At 36.8% G+C, this 19,906-nt stretch overlaps 1 protein-coding gene across 6 annotated transcripts in view; it reads right to left on the reverse strand.

Moving 5' to 3' along the window:
* The window catches only part of LOC110455492, a 26,735-nt gene extending 9,245 nt beyond the window's left edge, over positions 1 to 17,490 (reverse strand). The window contains exons 1-2 of one of the 6 annotated variants that reach the window (XM_021505660.1): positions 17,351 to 17,490; positions 2,471 to 2,610 (exon numbers count right to left, since the gene is read on the reverse strand). The gene's annotated coding sequence lies outside the window, so the exon portion shown is untranslated. Of the gene's footprint in view, positions 1 to 2,470; positions 2,611 to 7,593; positions 7,862 to 12,302; positions 12,376 to 17,350 lie in introns of those variants that run through there. The other 5 variants (XM_021505659.1, XM_021505662.1, XM_021505661.1 and 2 more) reach the window with 5 other exon arrangements.
* Between the last annotated feature and the right edge of the window lie 2,416 nt (positions 17,491 to 19,906).

Genomic DNA, 19,906 nt, shown 5'->3' on the forward strand with positions numbered 1-19,906 from the left:
TGATTAATCTGTTTATGTTAATGTATGCCGATGACACAGTTTTGTTTTCGGAAGATGTTAACAATCTTCAGCACATGCTAGATTGTCTGCAATGTTACACTGATAAATGGAATTTAACTGTTAATTATGATAAAACTAAAATTGTAATTTTTAGAAAAAGTAAAAGAATCTTACCTACTGAAAACTGGACGTTTAATGGCAAGTCAATTGAGATAGTGGACAAATTTTGTTATCTAGGATTAGTTTTTTATTATAATGGAAGATTCACCGTAGCACAAAACACGTTGGCATCTCAAGGCAGGAATGCTTTTTATCTTTTAAAAAGAAGAATGAAAGATTTTATCCTTAATACTGAAACTAAATTATCTTTGTTTGATACATATGTGACATGCATACTGAACTATGGATGTGAGGTATGGGGTAATTGTTTATCGCCGCAAATCGAAAAAGTCCATCTTCTCTTTCTTAAAGATTTATTAAACGTTAAGAAAACCGTCAATAGTTCTATGGTTTACTTTGAGACAGGAAGTTATTCCTTACATATAAAGCGCAAAGTAGCTATAATTAAATACTGGTTAAATATTTTGAATACAAATAACTGTGTACTAAAAGCATGCTATGATGCACTACTTGAGCTTAATGTCAAAAAGCCGAATTGTAAACTTAACTGGGTTTATCATGTTAAAAATGATTTATATAGAATGGGTTTTAATCATATTTGGGATGTTCAATATGTTCCAAATGAAAAACAATTTGTGGAAATGTATACCCAACGTCTGCATGACGTATTTATTCAGGAATTACGTGGTGCGTTTGAAACATCTTCTAAATGTTATTTATATAGACATCTTGTCGATACTTTTAATATGCAATTCTATTTAGTAAAGCCTTTAACATTTAATACCAAAAAAATGTTGAGTCAATATCGCATGCAGGCGCATTCCCTTAATATCGAATCTGGACGTTATAATGGGGTTCCGAGAGGTCAAAGATTATGTTTTGCCTGTGACAAAAATGATTTAGAAGATGAGATACATTTTATTCTTATTTGTCCTGCTTACTCTGTATTGAGAAACACATACATTAAGCAATATTACTTCCGATGCCCCAGTGTGTATAAATTAATTGAATTATTGTCATGTAAAAGTATTAAAACATTACGTAGATTGGGTCTGTATTTAAAATATGCTACCGCCAAAAGAAAAACCCTCGTGTAGTAATATTGCTAAATGATGTATTCTTTTTATGTGATAATTGCTTATATGGAATTGTCCTCCGCCATCTTGAAAATTTGAAATATGTTTTGTATTCTATGTATCAATTAACCTATATGCTGATTTGCATTCGGAAATAAAAAACTTAAAACCAAGATGATGATGATTTGTTGCATTCCGTCGTAGTTATATAGTATATACTAGCCAATGCTAGCTTGTTGATAATTCTCTATGTTCACAATGCACAAGCACAAAAAACAAGTGTATTTATTTTGTAAACAATGCGCGCTGTAAAACAGATGTCACAATTGTGGGAAAAAATCGACTGTATGAAAAAGATTTAGATGATCTTTAAAACGTTTAAATAAGTCAGCTAATAACATCTGGTATGTTATGTTAATCAATTTTATTTTATTTTAAAACAGGACGTATAATGTCCTTCTCACAGTTCAACTTTCCACACATACCAGCTAGCGTTGTTATTAAATGTTATCGCCGAGAGCCCCGACAGGGTAACTGTAGCATCAATCCCGCTTTATTATCGGTCGCGGATGCTAACAGAACGCCAAGGCGACCAAAAGATTAAACTTTTGTAGCAGGTGATCATGGGGCGGCAAGCTGGAGGTGGTGTAGTGATATGTGTAACATACTAGCCGTCAGCACTAGCCTAGTTCTACCATTTGGTATGCAAACGGGGGAGGAATCGTTAGGTTGGGTCCGTGTATAAACTGTATGTGTATGTATGAGGTGTACAAGCTTTTGGGAAAGTTGCGGCGTGATAAAAAATATCGAGAATGTTATATTATAAGAGGAAGAGCGTATAGTAAGAGAAACTAATGAATATACTCTAAATGTAAAGCTAAATAGTCACTGGAATTTTATACAACTAGAAGTTTGGATAAGAAACAAAACAATGCATTTATATAAGTACAAGTTAAGGTATTGGTGAACTAAAACTTGGTGCATAATTCCCTTCGAACGTACACGACAGAGTCCATTAGGTTACCATGGTTCCATGGTACAACAAATAGAAAACAAACATTATACCAACAAACTTAATAGATTTTGTAACAATGACGAATTTGTCTTATATACACAACAACCTCATATCAGTAACAGATAGAACTGTTTAAATATAACCAACTAGTGACCAAGAAGATAGGTATGACAAGCCATCACGGCTACACATGGTAACAACATGAAAATTAAGCACAGAGATGTTTGGTAAATATTTACAGGTGTGACAAAACACTAACCTTGTCTGCTGCCCTTGTCCCTGGCCACGCCTATGTCCTACACACGTATCCTAGACTCCACAGCTACCATTGCTCCTGTCGACACACTGATACAAACGGCGAAGTACAGGCAGGGCATTAACACTTGTTCCTAGCGCAATCTACGAAAAGGAAGTATTAAAATAGGACGGATATCAACTCAGTAGACATGTTCGTTGCAATTTGTCTAATTCGATTACAGTTATCAACATGTATAAATTATACGCGTTGCATATGACTCGGGGACATTAATTTTAAATGACATATTAATATATCATGACGTCAAGTAATTGCCTGAGGCGACCATATTGTGTTAGGAACAATATGGATTCCTAACACACACACACACACATACTCACACACAAACACAATATGTTTCATGCACCTCATTCAGTCATTGTTTTTTTTATATCAACATTTCCACAATGCATTAGTAAATGTATAAAAAAAAAGTTTAAAAAAATACAACATTTTTATCTATTTGTAAGATGGTATCTAAATCGTAAATAAGCTACGGCTGTATGACAACCTCATTACTCATTTCAATCTGTTGGTTAATTAATAAAATGCAGACGGGTTAATACTAAATATCGTTAATTAACCTATAGGCCTATAGAATAAAAGAAAATAACTGTTTGTGATATTTTATTGTTGTATCAATAACGGACAATTGCCGCCGGTTTTATCAACATTACACTAGATTTTAAAGATGTATAATCGTTATAACTACTTTGAACGTTCATCAACATATTATTTTCTCGTCAATACAGCCGCATATTCATTTTTTTGCGATTGCGCGGCAATGTAAATCGTCTACTGACGCTAGTCAATGATGATATAAAGGATGTTTACTGATGTTCAATTGAATACCAAAGGTTTCGCGAGTATGGCAGAATACAGATATCTGCAAGTACCGTGAACACATCGGTATACTCTGTCATCAGATTGTCAATATGTATAGTTTTAACATGGAAAACTATTAAATTCTCAATATCTAAACTACCTACAACAAAACAGTTTGGGTTTATAATGTAATCCTTGGCGCAATAGCATAATGGTGTCTATCTTGACGACACGGCTGCGCGCCATGGACTACGTTTTCCGTTTTTATGTGATCAATTGCGAAAATAGCTAAATGTCATAGTGTATCCCCGATGGACCAAAACTGACAATTTATTTCTACAGCTTTGGATGCAATGAATAGAATAACCTGTCTTGATTGACAAATACCAAACGTGATATCTTAACACTGTGACGAATATCACTTCTGATATCTGTCACAATGTGAAATATATCAATAATTAAAATCCCGTACATCACTGGCGAAATAAATATTGAAAGCAAACAAATGTTTGGTGTTCTTCCAATAATTGCTAAACTGAATTTTCGACCGACACATGACGACAATACACTTTTGGTTGATCGTACATATATCTTACTATACACTTCACACCCATTAAATTCCGGGCTGTCCCTATTTAAGACAGATTTCATTCTCAAACTTACTGAAAATATATGTACGTTTCTGGCAACACATGTGAGATGCATAACAAACACACTTTACCGCAAAATTTCAGAACACGTACTGGAGCAGGTTTATACGGACGTGACGTATATACCTACATCTCTTACTGTGCTCACAGTAACCTTATAACAGTCAATGTACCTACAGTTCTAACTGTGCTCACAGTAACCTTATAACAGTAAATGTACCTACAGCTCTAACTGTGCTCACAGTAACCATATAACAGTAAATGTACCTACAGCTCTAACTGTGCTCACAGTCATCTTATAACAGCCAATGTACACACAGCTCTAACTGTGCTCACAGTAACCTTATAACCGCCAATGTCCATACAGCTCTAACTGTGCTCACAGTAACCTTATAACAGTCAATGTACCTACAGCTCTAACTTTGCTCACAGTAACCTAATAACAGCCAATGTACCTACAGCTCTAACTGTGCTCAGAGTAACCTTATAACAGTCAATGTACCTACAGTGCTAACTGTGCTCACAGTAACCTTATAACAGTCAATGTACCTACAGCTCTAACTGTGCTCACAGTTAAGTTATAACAGTTAATGTACCTACAGTTCTAACTGTGCTCACAGTAACCTTATACCAGTAAATGTACCTACAGCTCTAACTGTGCTTACAGTAACCTAATAACAGCCAATGTAACTACAGCTCTAACTGTGCTCACAGTAACCTTATAACAGTTAATGTACCTACAGTTCTAACTGTGCTCACAGTAACCTTATACCAGTAAATGTACCTACAGCTCTAACTGTGCTGACAGTAACCTTATAACAGTTAATGTACCTACAGTTCTAACTGTGCTCACAGTCACCTTATAACAGTCAATGTACCTACAGCTCTAACTGTGCTCACAGTAACCTAATAACAGCCAATGTAACTACAGCTCTAACTGTGCTCACAGTAACCTTATAACAGATAATGTACATACAGCTCTAACTGTGCTCACAGTAACCTTATAAAAGGTTAATGAACCTACAGCTCTAACTGTGCTCACAGTTAAGTTATAACAGTTAATGTACCTACAGTTCTAACTGTGCTCACAGTCACCTTATAACAGTCAATGTACCTACAGCTCTAACTGTGCTCACAGTCATCTTATAACAGCCAATGTACCTACAGCTCTAACTGTGCTCAGAGTAACCTTATAACAGCCAATGTACCTACAGCTCTAACTGTGCTCACAGTAATCTTATAACAGATAATGTACATACAGCTCTAACTGTGCTCACAGTAACCTTATAAAAGGTTAATGTACCTACAGCTCTAACTGTGCTCACAGTTAAGTTATAACAGTTAATGTACCTACAGTTCTAACTGTGCTCACAGTCCCCTTATAACAGTCAATGTACCTACAGCTCTAACTGTGCTCAGAGTAACCTTATAACAGTCAATGTACCTACAGCTCTAACTGTGCTCACAGTAAGCTTATAAAAGGTTAATGTACCTACAGCTCTAACTGTACTCACAGTGACCTTATAACAGCCAATGTACCTACAGCTCTAACGGTGCTCACAGTAATCTTATAACAGATAATGTTCATACAGCTCTAACTGTGCTCACAGTAATCTTATAACAGATAATGTACATACAGCTCTAACTGTGCTCACAGTAAGCTTATAAAAGGTTAATGTACCTACAGCTCTCACTGTGCTCACAGTTAAGTTATAACAGTTAATGTACCTACAGTTCTAACTGTGCTAACAGTCACCTTATAACAGTTAATGTACCTACAGCTCTAACTGTACTCACAGTAACCTTATAACAGCCAATGTACCTGCAGCTCTAACTGTGCTCACAGTAACCTTATAAAAGTTAATGTACCTACAGCTCTAACTGTGCTCACAGTAAACTTATAACAGTAAATGTACCTACAGCTCTAACTGTGCTCAGAGTAACCTTATAACAGCCAATGTACCTGCAGCTCTAACTGTGCTCGCAGTCACCTTATAACAGCCAATGTACCTACAGTTCTAACTGTGCTAACAGTCACCTTATAACAGTTAATGTACCTACAGCTCTAACTGTAACTGTGCTCACAGTAACCTTATAAAAGTTAATGTACCTACAGCTCTAACTGTAACTGTGCTCACAGTAACCTTATAACAGCCAGTGTACCTACAGCTCTAACTGTGCTCACAGTCAACTTATAACAGTAAATGTACCTACAGCTCTAACTGTGCTCACAGTTAAGTTATAGCAGTTAATGTACCTACAGTTCTAACTGTGATCACAGTCACCTTATAACAGTCAATGTACATACAGCTCTAACTGTGCTCACAGTAATCTTATAACAGCCAATGTACCTACAGCTCTAACTGTGCTCAGAGTAACCTTATAACAGTCAATGTACCTACAGTTCAAACTGTGCTCACAGTAACCTTATAAAAGTTAATGTACCTACAGCTCTAACTGTGCTCAGAGTAACCTTATAACAGTCAATGTACCTACAGCTCTACCTGTGCTCACAGTCATCTTATAACAGCCAATGTACCTACAGCTCTAACGGTGCTCACAGTAATCTTATAACAGATAATGTACATACAGCTCTAACTGTGCTCACAGTAAGCTTATAAAAGGTTAATGTACCTACAGCTCTCACTGTGCTCACAGTTAAGTTATAACAGTTAATGTACCTACAGTTCTAACTGTGATCACAGTCACCTTATAACAGTCAATGTACATACAGCTCTAACTGTGCTCACAGTAAACTTATAACAGTAAATGTACCTACAGCTCTAACTGTGCTCAGAGTAACAGTGTAAGAGTTAATGTACCTACAGCTCTAACTGTGCTCACAGTAAACTTATAACAGTAAATGTACCTACAGCTCTAACTGTGCTCACAGTCAACTTATAACAGTAAATGTACCTACAGCTCTAACTGTGCTCACATTCACCTTATAACAGATAATGTACCTACAGCTCTAACTGTGCTCAGAGTAACAGTGTAAGAGTTAATGTACCTACAGCTCTAACTGTGCTCAGAGTAACCTTATAACAGTCAATGTACCTACAGTTCAAACTGTGCTCACAGTAACCTTATAACAGATAATGTACCTACAGCTCTAACTGTGCTCAGAGTAACAGTGTAAGAGTTAATGTACCTACAGCTCTAACTGTACTCACAGTGACCTTATAACAGCCAATGTACCTACAGCTCTAACTGTTCTCACAGTAAACTTATAACAGTAAATGTACCTACAGCTCTAACTGTGCTCAGAGTAACCTTATAACAGCCAATGTACCTGCAGCTCTAACTGTGCTCGCAGTCACCTTATAACAGCCAATGTACCTACAGTTCTAACTGTGCTAACAGTCACCTTATAACAGTTAATGTACCTACAGCTCTAACTGTGCTCAGAGTAACCTTATAACAGCCAATGTACCTGCAGCTCTAACTGTGCTCACAGTAACCTTATAACAGGCAATGTACCTACAGCTCTAACTGTGCTCAGAGTAACCTTATAACAGCCAATGTACCTGCAGCTCTAACTGTGCTCACAGTAACCTAATAACAGCTAATGTACCTCTATAGTTGTACAGAGCTGTGTTCAACAGTACTGACCTTTCCTGATCGTGCTATTTTCTCTATAGTTGTATAGAGCTGTGTTCCACAGTACTGACCTTTCCTCATCGTGCTATCTTCTCTATTGTTGTACAGAGTTGTGTTCCACAGTACTGACCTTTCTTGATCGTGCTATCTCCTCTATTGTTGTATAGAGTTGTGTTCCACAGTACTAACCTTTCCTGATCGTGCTATCTTCTCTATAGTCTCGTTCAACCAGACGCTTGATCACTTGTTATTCAAGAATTTGGTCAACCAAACACAGTACTTTAAAATTACCATCACCAGAGGGCAGTGTTTTTACTTTCGTTTCGGGACGTTATGTCGACGCCATTAAACATTTCAATGAATAATGAAATTAATGAAAAAAATACCTATACATGCATTCCTGAAGTACCCGTGTATTCACTTTTATCGAGAACAATGTAAGAAAATGTGTCAAATCTCCAGAATAATGCCATATATTTCCCTTGGATAAATCATAACTAAGCACAAAGCCAACAAGGCTGACTGAAGTTGGAAAAAAGCATGCAAAGCAAGTGAGATTTTACCTGTACACCATTCACAACACCTTCAAGTTCTCACTCAGGTAATCTGGCTTGACTTGTATCAATATATAGCCTGGTTAGCTTCATGAATTATTGTAAAATATCCAATGAAAAAATACATGAAATCATTCTTTTTGAAGCATTTTCTTACATTTTTCTCGTTAATAGTGAAAACATTGATACTTCAGGAATGCATATACAGGTATTTTTTAATGAATTAAAATATTTAATGTAATTTTGGGCCACTCAAATTCTTACTTCAAAAGTTAAAAAGGGTGTGTCAACCTTTGACCAATGAAAATATTTACCAGAATCTCGGTGACCCCCGCTATGATGTCACAAAACGAAAGCACTGGGTTTGACCAGACTCTCTATTCGGCGTAGCTTGCGCAGGCAACAAGAGTCTGGCTGAACGAGACTGTGTTCCACAGTACTGACCTTTCATTATCGTACTGGTAGTTCACTAAGGCGTTGCTGTGATTGAGTTCCTGGATGATGTGTTTTTATGACTTAATTATTTAAAATGTATTTTTTTCATTCTGTTGACTTATACACACTCTAACATAGCTTACGGTAACACAATCTAACATAGCTTGCGGTAACACACTCAAACATAACTTACGGTAACACATTCTAACATAGCTTACGGTAACACATTCTAACATAACTTACGGTAACACACTAACATAACTTACGGTAACACACGCACTCTTACATAGCTTAAACACATTCTAAGATAACTTACGGTAACACACTCTAATATAGCTTACGGTAACACATTCTACCATAGCTTACGGTAACACACTCTAACATAGCTTACGGTAACACATTCTAACATAACTTACGGTAACACACTCTAACATAGCTCACGGTAACACACTCTAACATAGCTTACGGTAACACACTCTTACAAAGGTTACGGTAACACATTCTTACAAAGGTTACGGTAACACATTCTAACATAGCTTACGGTAACGCACTCTTACATAGCTTACGGTAACACACTCTAACATATATAGCTTACGGTAACACACTCTAACATGGCTTACGGTAACATATTCTAACATAGCTTACGGTAACACACTCTAACATGGCTTACGGTAACACATTCTAAAATAGCTTACGGTAACACACTCTAACATGGCTTACGGTAACACATTCTAACATAGCTCACGGTAACACACTCTAAAATAGCTTACGGTAACACATTCTAACATAGCTTTCGGTAACACACTCTAACATGGCTTACGGTAACATATTCTAACATAGCTTACGGTAACACACTCTGACATATATAGCTTACGGTAACACACTCTAACATAACTTACGGCAACACACTCTAACATAGCTTACGGTAACACATTCTTACATAGCTAACGGTAACACACTCTAACATAGCTTACGGTACCACATTCTAACATAGCTTACGGTAACACCCTCTTACATAGCTTACGGTAACACACTCAAACATAGCTTACGGTAACACACTCTTACATAGCTTACGGTAACACATTCTAACATAACTTAAGGTAACACATTCTAACATAACTTACGGTAACACACTAACATAACTTACGGTAACACACTCTCACATAGCTTGCGGTAACACATTCTAACATAACTTACGGTAACACACTAACGTAACTTACGGTAACACGCTCTAACATAGCTTGCGGTAACACATTCTAACATAACTTACGGTAACACATTCTGACATAGCTTACGGTAACACACTCTAACATGGCTTACGGTAACACACTCTAACATAGCTCACGGGAACTCACTCTAACATAGCTTACGGTAACACAATCTAACATGGATTACGGTAACACATTCTAACATAGATTACGGTAACACATTCTAACATAGCTTTCGGTAACACACTCTAACATGGCTTACGGTAACACATTCTAACATAACTTAAGGTAACACACTCTAACATAGCTTACGGAAACACATTCTAACATAGCTTACGGTAACGCACTCTTACATAGCTTACGGTAACACACTCAAACATAGCTTACGGTAACACACTCTTACAAAGGTTACGGCAACACATTCTTACAAAGGTTACGGTAACACATTCTAACATAGCTTTCGGTAACACACTCTAACATGGCTTACGGTAACATATTCTAACATAGCTTACGGTAACACACCCTAACACAGCTTACGGTAACACATTCTAACATAACTTACAGCAACACACTCTAACATAGCTTACGGTAACCCACTCTAACATAGCTTATGGTAACACACTCTTACAAAGCTTACGGTAACACATTCTAACATAACTTAAGGTAACACATTCTAACATAGCTTACGGTACCACATTCTAACATAGCTTACGGTAACACACTCTGACATATATAGCTTACGGTAACACACTCTAACACAGCTTACGGTAAATGAGATGACTTACGGTAACACACTCTAACATAGCTCACGGGAACTCACTCTAACATAGCTTACGGTAACACATTCTTACATAGCTCACGGGAACACGCTCTAACATAGCTTACAGTAACACACTCTAACATGGACACACTCTAACATAGCTTATGGTAACACACTCTTACAAAGCTTACGGTAACACATTCTAACATAACTTAAGGTAACACATTCTAACATAGCTTACGGTAACGCACTCTTACATAGCTTACGGTAACACATTCTTACATAGCTAACGGTAACACACTCTAACATAGCTTACGGTACCACACTCTTACAAAGGTTACGGTAACACATTCTACCATAGCTTACGGTAACACACTCTAACACAGCTTACGGTAAATGAGATGACTTACGGTAACACACTCTAACATAGCTTGCGGTAACACATTCTAACATAACTTACGGTAACACACTAACATAACTTACGGTAACACACTCTCACATAGCTTGCGGTAACACATTCTAACATAACTTACGGTAACACATTCTAAAATAACTTACGGTAACACACTCTAACATAGCTTATGGTAACACACTCTTACAAAGGTTACGGTAACACATTCTACCATAGCTTACGGTAACACACTCTAACATAGCTCACGGTAACACACTCTAAAATAGCTTACGGTAACACATTCTAACATGGCTTACGGTAACACATTCTAACATACCTTACGGTAACACACTCTTACATAGCTTACGGTAACACACTCTAACATATATAGCTTACGGTAACACACTCTAACATAGCTTACGGTAACACATTCTTACATAGCTCACGGTAACACACTCTAACATAGCTTACAGTAACACACTCTAACATGGCTTACGGTAACTCATTCTAACATAGCTTACGGTGACACACTCTAACATAGCTTATGGTAACACACTCTTACATAGCTTACGGTAACACACTCTAACATAGCTTACGGTAACACACTCTAACATATATAGCTTACGGTAACACACTCTAACACAGCTTACGGTAAATGAGATGAGATATAATTAATGTTAGAGCATTATTCCAAGGCTTTGATTTCATCAAATTTTATTGGGCAAAAAATTGAACAATTGGATGAGACAACAGACTTAGCCTATATAAGTCTTCTCCTATCCGGTATAGATGGACAGAAAGCATAAATTTAATACATAGCTTAACAAGACACACTCATATACACTTACAAACATATAAGCTAAAACATTCAACCAAGTTACAAATATAAGAAAGAAAAGAAACATTAATTGATGACATTTGAAAACTTATAATATACTTTCTTAGCAAATCATATATATATGTTTCTACACTCAGACCACACTCCATAACACACATACACCCTCGCATCCACACACAATAAATATGCATCCACACACACACACACACATACTCAAAATCATATTAATTAAATAACTTATAAAAATTATAAAATAAATATTCCAACCAAGGCTTATCACGTGACATTACGTGTACCCCCTCGCCTTGAAGCTAATAATTTGTTTTGAGCTCTATTACATTCCTTAGTTGAACGAAAAGGTGACATAAGGATTTCATAGATGTTTTTATAAGTAAAAACACTTTACAATTCCGTTACAGGTTGATGGACCGTTTTCGTCAACAGATATAATGGCTTCCCGTGTCACTGCCAAAAACGGTAATCATGAATTGTAAACTTTTACCGGCATGTCAATGACAACGATAAATCACCTTACCTTGCAGCGGAACAGGGATCCTTGAATCGATATCAGCCGAACGGCGCAAACTATCGTGTGTTCTGAACTTAGCGACACACTGAAAGACATAGTTGCTATTTATTGGGCATGTTTAAGTTTTCGAACATGACAGCTACGGGAGCGCGAACGTCGAGCTATTGATTACCTATTTCAGAGCACTATTGTTCGATACTTGAGATTTACTGTTAGCTGTAAAAAAATCTTTTTTAAGGAATTCTTAAGTTAAGAAAAAATAATTGTGTTTCAAGAATTTCTTTATGTAATGTTTTATTATTTTAAGTTTTACGTTAAGGTGCTGTTAAGCTAACCAGACTTTGAATACAGTATTACATTGTAGCGGTGTGGTTGCGTTCCAATGCGTCACAATGGCTACATTGTGATTCTTCGACTACGAATGCGCATGTAGTTCTGTAAACATGTCTAACTTTAATAAAAATAGTGTATTCCACAACCTAACTATAGGCTAGTCCACAAATGGAGTCAAACCTCCCTCCCCTCCATCTTTTTATAGACACGTTATATTATCTTAGAGAAAATTCGCCTCGCTCCGCAATGACCATACCAATCATTATAAAAATTGTGCAGACATTTTTTCAGAATATCGAGGGGAATTCACGCTAGCACGTTCCTACACGACATAGATATAAATAGAATCGTGTGTCTACTACAGGGCCATGTTAATCACAATATGTTTGACATTTCCGCGGTTTAATGTCCCCTCAATAGATATGGTAATTTACAGGGGTTCGTTGCAAATGTCTTATGTCATATGCTATTTACTGATTTTGATCACAGCACGTTCATGTCTATCCGGATGATGTTTCGGGAATATCATTAGACGTTTTTGGACCAACACTTGGTGATATAAGAGAGGGTGTTTTAACATGACGTTGATGTACAAAGGATGTCTCCCATTGCTGGAGAATGTTTTTGTTTCCTTACTAATCTTGTTTATCACGCAAAACGTATGCATTCTCCTTCCAAAACACATGTCAGACATATCGTTACTTTTTTTGACATGTACATGCATGAACAGACGAAGGCAGGAGTGAACAATTTCAATCTCAATGGCTATTTTACAATATATGCGCTTTTAAATTTCGGGACACGTGTACGGACATCCTATATATCAGCCGTCAATTTCAACTGCTTGTTAAAGTTGTTCACATGACAATTTACTTTTTAAAGTTGTGGTGAATGCTGTAGTTAATAAATGTATAAGAACTATTTTTGAACCGTTCTGATGAGTTAACCGCCAACTTCGAGATATAAATAAAACATCAGAACTTTTATGAATTGTAACAAGAGGCCCACAGGGCCTGTATCGCTCACCTGGATATCTAAGCAATCATGGCAAAATATTCTCCAAATAAGATCCAAGGCAATGGGCCAAACCCCAAGGCAAATCCTTGTAGCATATCTGTATTATGTTATATATCATGCCAAGCATTTTTTTGTAATGGTTAGGGGATGGGTATCTCAACTGTTTCCAGGCTGTGACAGACACTAGGTCCCTAGGGTTGTGGCCAGACCCCAAGGTCAATTCTAATATCATGACTGCATTCGTCTCTTTATGCCCAGCATTTGTAAATATAGTTTTGGGATGGGGATCTCAATCGTTTCAAAGTAAGGACCCAGGGACTATGTCTCCAAGGGTGGGTCCAGACCCCAGAGCGATACTGGAAGCATTTGTGCATTCTTCTCTTTATACTCAGCCCCACCTTTTGTACAATTTTGAATTCTCACTACCTAGGGATGACTCCAGTCAAATATGGTTGATATCCATCTCTCAGTTCCAGAGAAGAAGTCGCTGAAAGCAATATTGCCAAAAAAAACTGTTTTTGCCCCGCCCCTCAACCCCAACATTTGTACAGTTTACAAGTCCCCGTCTCCCATGAATGCTTCCAACCAAATACGATTGATATATATTGCCTAGTTCTACAGGAGAAGACGTTTATAGCAATACAACCAAATTTCCTCCTTTTGGCCTCGCCCCTCAGCCCCCTGGGGGTCAGCCCCACCATTTATACAATTTTAAAACACCACCACCTAGGGATGCTTCCAGTCAAATTTAGTAAAATCCCAATCATTGGTTTAAAGAAGTCGTTTGAAGAAATTGTTGACGTACAGACGACGGACGCACGACGGCGCCACGGTATGGCATAAGCTCACTTTGGTCCTTCGAACCCGGTGAGCTCATAATGATATGACCACGGGGAAAACAGTGGATAAACTTTCGGACAACTCTGCTGTGTTAACTCTTCTAAAGATTCAGAAACTAACGGATCGTATGGGTGTCCCTATAAGGTTTCGCCTCCGTGAAACATGACTTGTTTTTGCGAAAGAAATAATAAAGCTTCCCGGAAATTTAACATGCTGCCATTTTACTTTAAAAAAAAGTAAAATGGATGATCGAGCTCTGATAAATAAAAGCATTTTTTTTTTCTTTCTCACGAGTCAGCGTAAAATAGCCTGGTCGATTATTAAATGGTGGTAGATCTAAGATGAACAAGCAAATTCGTGGAATTTATATCCCCCGCTTGCAGGACATATGGTAGAAAAACATTATTGAGGTTAGGTTTAAACATGTGAGAAGAAAAACAGGCCTTATACAGAAGTATGACTTTTTATTGAACGGCAGATAATTACGTTTTCCGTTTTTCGAGGGGCAATAACTCCGCCAAAAAAAGTCATCGAACTTGGTTGAGCCCTTAAGGCATTTAACCCCGGTACCAAGTTTGAAGAAAATCGGTTAACATTTGTTGTAGTTATTGCACGGAAACGGCAGATAATGACGTTTTTAGTTATTCAAGGGGCAATACTCCGCCAAATATATATCCCTGAAAGTGGTCATCGAACTTGGCTGAGCCCTAAGGCATTTAACCCTGTGACCAAGTTTGAAGAAAATCGGTTAACATTTGTTGTAGTTATTGCACGGAAACGGCAGATAATGACGTTTTTAGTTATTCAAGGGGCAATACTCCGCCAAATAAAGACCCCTGAAAGTGGTCATCGAACTTGGCCGAGCCCTAAGGCATTTAACCCTGTGACCAAGTTTGAAGAAAATCGGTTAATATTTGTTGTAGTTATTGCATGGAAACGAAACGCAGCAGATAATGACGTTTTTCGTTGTTCAAAGGGACATAACTCCGCCAAATGGGGTCTGCTAAAAGTGGCCATCTACCTTGGCCGAGCACTCAAGGTATTTAGCCCTGTGACCAAGTTTGAATAAAATCAGTAAACATTTGTTATAGTTATTGTACGGAAACGAAGCGTGACAGACAGACGGACAGACGGACAAACCGAAATCAATATCCCTCGTTTCGGTGAAAGCGGGGGATAAAAGATGATTGCATAACAGCGTTGGGTTAAATGTTTTTTCAATGTGTTGTGATAAAGGTCCGTAAAAGTGGTTAACATTTTCGATAATTTCGCTGGTGAAATATAACCGGTTTACAATATACTTGGTCGCGATCAAGTACAGTACAGGAGCTGACAAAAGAGGACCCTAATTGGATAACTTTTTACATAAATACTTGTAATCTTTTATATGTGTGAAAAGTTCCTGTTTTCTATGATATTGCCGGAGAATGAATAACCACGAAACACTCTATCTATATATGGTTAATTGACGTGTTCAGAATACGAATTCAAACTAAAAAAAGGCACGTGTTTATCGACGGCGCGTGCAACGACCTGTGGAAAACGACTTCTGTTTTGGACAAAAGGAATAAACCCACGATTTAAAAAAAATACTCGTATTCTCATAAATTCCAAAGATCATTTTAAAATGTTGAGTCTCCAGCAAATATACACCCACGTGCTTGTCGTGTTAATGATGATACAAGTTAAACACGCGGTAAACAGCTCTAAAACATGCTATCTAAAACATGTAATATCTCGCGATAAGTTGAATATAGGTAGATTAAGACACACACCTTCGTTCTCAGGTCCGTTACAAAAATACAAACGTTATAACATTTTTACGAGTGCAATATTGAAAGTTATTTATTCTATAAAAGTCTTTTCGTTTGACCGATTAAAACACTCATTACTTTGTAACAGCATATTAACATATATTTAATTCATTGTACCTATCTGCAAATAATCGAAGATAGGCACAATTAGTTTAAGATAGGTTCAATTCAATTGAAGATAGGTACAATTAATTGAAGATAGATTCAATTGAATTGTACCTGTCTTTAAATAATTAAAGATATGTATGTATCTATCTCCAATTAAATTGAACCTATATCCAATTGAATTGAACTTATATTCAATTGAATTGAACCTATCTTAAATTAATTGTACCTATCTTTAATTATATGAAGAAAGGTACAATTAATTGAATATATATGTTAAATTGGCGTTCCATATCTATGTCTATTTTTTTTATTCATTTTAGTTTGTAATCATCTTTTGAACGCCAAATAAACAAATATTCAAATAATTGAAGATATGTGCAATTCAATTTCATATTTGAACCTATCTTCAATTGAATTGTACCTATTTGAATACATGTTATGCCAAACTATCATGAACAAATTTAGGCTACCGATCAGGAAGCCGGAGATTATATATATACAAGTGGCCCAAATTCACAAAGCCAGGTTAGCTTAGCGATACGAAGGCCTCGCGAAAATCCGTCCGAAATACCAGCCCATTCTACTGCCCAGAATATAACCACCTGTTACCTTTTATGGATGCCTAATCTCTGGGGGGAAACACAATGTTTACTCACACAAATAACTTAACAGACCCATCAATTCTAACTATTTGATTGACCACCCCCCCCNGTTACGTCCCTGCTAATAGTGTTTTCAGTAAAAGCAAATATATTTCACTCGTGTCTTCTATGAATATGAACCCCTTTCTAAGCGAGTAGACTGTGTTGACTACTCAGTATCAACCAAGACACAAAGTCACAAACACACATAAGCTTAGGCCTACACTTGTTCTGCAAAAGTATAATCTCCTCAGCTTAGATAAAATAAAAAAACTACATCTACTGCCCGGATATCACTTACCGTATCAGTTTAACATTGATGTTTTGTAAAGTCCCTCTTCCGAACTAACGAAACATCTCCGGGAACCGCCATTACCGTCTATATTTAGAACTGTAGGATTCACCGTTAGCCTACGTCATCAAAGCTAACGGATGTTGTGGTGTCAGAATATCAAATGGGGTACCTGTGGGTAGTTTTTAAAGTTCACAAAACTTCAAACCTATTATTATAGGAACTTGCTACAGACCACCAAAACAAAATGACATTTGCTCTAATTTTCAGCAAACTTGACTACAAATGCTTAGAGATGATTGAATTTTTTAAAATCAAAATAGTCTTTCGATTGGTTCAAGTCATATCTCAAAACCAGAAAAAAAAATGTTTATGTTAATGGTTTCAACTCATCAGTTTGTGACGTATTATGTGGTGTACCTCAGGGAAGTTTACTTGAACCCCGGTTTTTTTTTTATTTATGTCAATGACATGGAAATGAGCATAGACTCTGCTGAGTGTAAAATTTTACTTTACGCTGATGAAAGCGCTATCTTTTTATTTCGCTTACAGATCCCAAAATTATTTCTGACAAATTATCTCAAGTACTGGAAAGTTGTCATAATTGGTTAATTGATAACAAGTTATCACTCCACCTTTGAAAAACTGAAAGCATATTGTTTGGTCCAAAACGAAAATTATTAAATATCAAAGAGGACCTTAACATTTGTTGCTATGGTAACGATGTTAACCTACAACCTGAGAGCACACTGCTAAATTACTCAGAACACTTTCGTTTAGGTCCAAATATAGCTGCATCAAATTGTCAGGACCCTGTGGACAACATCATGCGATTTGTGTCCTTGGGGCTTAACGTCATTGCAACAGCCATGGTACTAGCATAGGACAAATGTTATTAATTGCAAAGTAATTAAAGCTACTTTTTCTTTAAAAAAAAAATCACTTTAACTTATAAGGAGCAACATAAATGAGTTGTTTTCCGGCTAATATTAATTTCTCTTGGCAACGTATGCATCTTGATACTGTTTGTTTATGTGATCTAACATCGCCGGGTAGTGGGTAGGACCCGAATTCGACCCCTGTGATGTAAAACACGCTTTACTTTTAAAGGCACATACCGTGACTCTCCTAAGGTAGCCAAATGCCTCGTCATCTATTCCGTCTCTGCGTATTGCAGAGTTAACTTCTCTTGGGAGCAGGTATTGATTTTTACGTCACTTGTTTGTGAAAGTAACGTCGTCAACTTTTGAGAAAACGACGTAATTTTCTCACACAAACCAATGACGTAACAATCAATACCTGCTCCCAAGAGAAGATAACTCTGCAATACGCAAAGACGGAATTTAGTGACGCGCATGAATAGATTAACGAGATTCCCACTGTCCCTATCTACTATCTGAAAAACAATATTTTATTAATTGAATGTGCTTTCTTGCTATTCCCATATATTTATTCCGTTCTAAAGGTCTATCGTAAGAAGCTAATTCCACACAATATTAACAAATATCTGTTGGCATCTCAGCGTCATTTACAGACACCAGGAAATATCTATCACTGGGATGCGCACACATACCGGTACAAATGCGCACGTGACTATATAGCTGCGGGAACCATAACTTCTAGGTCCGATCGTTTTAATTGTATTTTGATTTTTTTTTTTTATATTATCGGACAATCCGATTATTATTCTCTTTAAATTCTCCGAATCGAATTCACAAACAGAACAATAAAATTATGCATTCATTGAAAATAGACCAAGTAAAGAAAATGAATTATGAAAATATACATAAATGAAATTCAAAACGATAATTGTATTTCAAAGTGCGGGTTGACTCTTGAGTTAACTCCCCTTTACGTCTCTACGCTCCTTAATTTATCTTACGACAGTGAAGGAAGATAACAAACATACAACTGACACAGTATGAAGCTCGTGCTGAAACAGCACACGTAGTCAAGTTTTCACATTCTGTACACAAGTTACAGATTTCTAAATGGTACTGACAAACTTCAACAATTTGAAGATAAAATTGATTGTAGGCGAAAGTAATTAACTCCGATGAATTCAACTCATGCTCAACATTTCTTCCAGTGAGGATATGCATCAGACCATAATCAGAAATTCAATGTAAACACTTACTGCTTACTGCATACTTCCCACCTCTCACAATGGAAAACTGTGGGCAATAAATCACTTGCTACCACAGTCCACTGCACACATAACCCCTTTCATGGCCAATCATGATCACATGACCATGAAAGGGTGTGTGCCCAGTGGACTGTGGTCACAAATGCTGTAAGAAAGGGGAGCTGAGATAATCAATAAGTAAGTAACGATAATGTCAATACAGTGGAAAGGATAAACTTAGTTGACACATTTCAAATAAGGGGAAAAAATGAAAGTTAAAAATGGTAATTTCATGATTGAAAAACACAAACAGATTTCCTTATCACGTGAGAGGATAAGCATTTCCCGGAAAAGTTTATAATCTTAAGGAGCTGTTCCTTTATACAAAATTGCAGAACTGGAATTCCTTAGGGATTGATAAACCCTTACATTGTATATAT

This window comes from Mizuhopecten yessoensis, unplaced genomic scaffold, assembly GCF_002113885.1.
Source record: "Mizuhopecten yessoensis strain PY_sf001 unplaced genomic scaffold, ASM211388v2 scaffold8233, whole genome shotgun sequence".
Classification (NCBI taxonomy): domain Eukaryota; kingdom Metazoa; phylum Mollusca; class Bivalvia; order Pectinida; family Pectinidae; genus Mizuhopecten; species Mizuhopecten yessoensis.